Source organism: Rhea americana, unplaced genomic scaffold, assembly GCF_003343005.1.
Source record: "Rhea americana isolate MKP2758 unplaced genomic scaffold, rheAme1 scaffold_231, whole genome shotgun sequence".
Taxonomy (NCBI): Eukaryota; Metazoa; Chordata; class Aves; order Rheiformes; family Rheidae; genus Rhea; species Rhea americana.
In genome coordinates, this window is record NW_028186348.1 from 163,430 (window position 1) to 166,605 (window position 3,176).

At 56.8% G+C, this 3,176-nt stretch overlaps 1 protein-coding gene across 1 annotated transcript in view; it reads right to left on the minus strand.

The window, feature by feature from the left end:
* The window catches only part of ST6GAL1 (ST6 beta-galactoside alpha-2,6-sialyltransferase 1), a 57,576-nt gene extending 56,269 nt beyond the window's left edge, over positions 1-1,307 (minus strand). The window contains exon 1 of the mRNA XM_085306082.1: positions 1,227-1,307. The gene's annotated coding sequence lies outside the window, so the exon portion shown is untranslated. The remainder of the gene's footprint in view (positions 1-1,226) is intronic.
* Positions 1,308-3,176: the final 1,869 nt, after the last annotated feature.

Consider the following 3,176-nt stretch of genomic DNA (forward strand, 5'->3'; position numbering starts at 1 on the left):
GCTCGCTGCTCGCTCCCGGCCGGCGCGCCCCTTCGCGGCACCCCGCCGGCGCGGAGCGCTGCCGCCGCTCCGCGAACCCCGCCGGGACGGGAACGCGCGCGGAGGACCGGCTGGGAACGAGGGTCTCTCGCATCGTACCTGCCCTGGGGGAGAGTCTCCCCTTCCCCCGTGGCAGCGCTCTCGTGGCTGTCCACGAAGCCTTCTCCCTGCCCAGCCTCCTTTCGGTACGTGGTTTCTTCTTTCTTTCTTTTGGAAACAAAGGAGCGAGCTGATTTATCCGCATTATAAATACGGAGACTAGTTACAGCAGCGCTGTCGGCTATCTTGATTATCACAGGCTAATTCTGAATACTCAAAGCAGACGTTATCAATATTTCATAAGCAAAATACAGCCGGGCAGGTCTCCCTGGCACGGTATTCGCCTGCCGTCTCCAGGAGAGCGGTTTGGCTCGCCGCGCTGCCCGCAGCCGCTCTGCCGACCGCTCCGGCGTGCACCGCAGCATCTCTGGACACCTCACACCGCGGCACAACACAGCAGCACATACCTACAGCCCAAAGCATGGAAAATACGGCTCGCAAGCACCTTCTGGCTTCAACCAGGTTTAGGCATAAACTGTTTTCAGACTCTTCAGTTTTTCCATCAAAGATACAAGCACAAGCAAGTATCAGTGTGCATAAATACAATTTGCCAAGTCAGGTACTCATTATGCTCCAGGCAAGCCGCTAAGGTGGCTGGTGTTGTTATAAAAGCCTGAATCCTGGAACAGGAGAGCTCCTTGCCACGTGAGCCGAAACAACGAGCCCACTTAAATCACTGCCCTTCCCTGGGCGGCTGCATTTTACTGGCATAAGAGAAGGCAGAATTTGGCTCGTAGGAAGTCCTGTCTTATTCTTCCAATGAGAAGACAAGAGTTACAGTTTTTATGGCTACACCCATATTGCAACCTTTAGGGGTGCTTTACAGCTCCCGAGTGGCGGTACCTGCCCCAGCTCCGTGGTGGGCAGGCTTTCACCACTGGCCCCACGGAGAAAGGGGAAGCGGGTGCCGCATGAGGCACAGCTCCTTGCACCCACCGCAGCATAGGCCCCGCTGCGGCCTCCACCGCTGGGCCAAACAGAAAGAGCAAGCACACCGTTTCTGAGTTGCCCGCGTATTCCTGCCCTTACCTGGTCATGACCCACAAGTTTGTGTGCAAATTGCACATCTCGCTGCACGTTAATCTCACCTGACAGCAGGCGACAGCCTCCTGCACGCGGACCTCACTCTTCCTCTTCCGGCTTTGCAGGTCGCTGCAGTGAAGTCTTTCCTAAGGCTTTTGGAAATCAGAGGAAACAAAATACCTGTAAGAATACACAAAGTATTTTGAAATGATCCCTCAGAAAAAGAGGAAAAGAAAAAAAAACAACCGGTAGTGATATTGCAGAATACAGGTTCAGTTATTGCTAAACTGTGCTCTCCGCAAGCACTTCAGCTGTAGCCGGTGCCGTCCCGAGCCAGGCATGCCAAGGAGAGCTGGGGTGGGAGATGCAGCTTTTGCGAGCAATTTGGCTGACTCCTGGTACCTCTCCCAGGCTGCAGAGAGAGGGGGAAGCAGAAGGGCAGAGGCAGGGTAGGACGCTCTTTGCAAGCAGCTTGATGTCCTGCTTGGAGGAAGAGGGGAGCAGAGATTATTGCGAGGGCAGGCGGTGATGGCACACGGCACTTGAGCGCTGGAAGCATTCCCAAGGTCCATCCACACAGTACGTGCTCCCGGGGCCCTGGCTGAGCACGCTGCTCTTGCAGCTCCAGCACCAGAGCCCGGGTTTCGGTGAGGCAGGCACTTCCCTGCATAGACACAAAATGGTTTAGAGCACTTCCAGGTGTTTAAGAGCACGTTAAACCTTACATACAGGCTGAATCTGAAGCCAGTATGAGTTTGTGCTGCTCTTTTAATTTGGGGCAGAAGTGGGCCAGGCAGCTGGCCAGCCTGCACTTACCACTTCCTGGTATATTGGTGTGGATGCTTGCTAAGAAAAGTCTTATCCCAGGATGAGATCCTTCACTGAGCATTTTCCCAGTCCTCTGAGGAGGAGGAAGGCACCAATGCGTGGGGCTGGAGAAAAAGCCTCAAGCCCTGCCCGTGGGTGCTCAGGCTCAGTAAGAGTGGCTCTCTCTCCATCTCCGCTTCCAAGTGGGCAGCTGAGCTGAGAAGTCCCCCCCTTACAGGTCCTCATCTCCAGTTACCCATGTGCTGCGCTGCTTGAGGACAGGAACGTAGCTCCACGCGGGCCTGCCCAGGAGCACGGTCCCTTGGCCCTGCTGTTTTCTGGTGCCCTGTTCTTCCCCGTCTTGCTGCACTGAGTTTTCAAGCCTCCTGCTTGCAAAGGACCACCCAATGTGGAGGGAGGCCTTCCCCTACCTTCGGCAGCTATTACAAAACTGCAGAGGCAAGAAAGGCTGCTTTCCTGGAGCCAGGGAGCCGCCCCGGGGCGGCCTCAGCCATCTGCCTTCCCCGCCCCGGGCAGCCGGCGGGCAAGACCACAGCGGCAGCCGGGGCGAGCATCCAAGCTGCAGAGGGACGCGCGGGGCTGCGCTGGCTCTTCCGCGCTTGTGCCTCCTACCTCCGGGCAGCGCCGCCCGTGCATCGCAGGCGTCACTCGTGCCGTTGTCCACGCCGGGTCTTCCCGCGCTGCGGGGGAGCAGGCTCTCACAGCACAGGCGCCGGGAGTCGCGGGCACTTCTCACCATCCATCACTCCAGAGAGGTGCAGAGCTCATCGTAACCGAGGGCGTTTCTCCCGGCATGCCCTCGCCCCGTCCCAGCCGCATCCCAGGTATAGCTGCATCAGGCTATACCTGGACCTCTCCCGGTGTCAAGAGCCATTTGCAGACTGAAGCAGCACATCCAGGGCTACTGGTTCCCCACCAGCTGCTTCAGATTCAGAGTTTCCAGTCCCCTTCGTGGCTTTGGGGGTAAGAAGCAGATAGGTCTGTAGGTTAGTGGCTAGAACAACCTTGCCCCCCGGCTGCATTCATGCAGCCGCTAGCTATGGCTGGTAGGGAGGAGTTTGTGTGGCGCGGTTACCGGTGCGTTGCTAGAAACGCTATGGACGAGCGCTCAGCCGTTCAGAGAAATGCTTAATATTGACACTTCATGAGTGCTAATATTAAAAGTTCAAGAATAACAGATAAAAGTT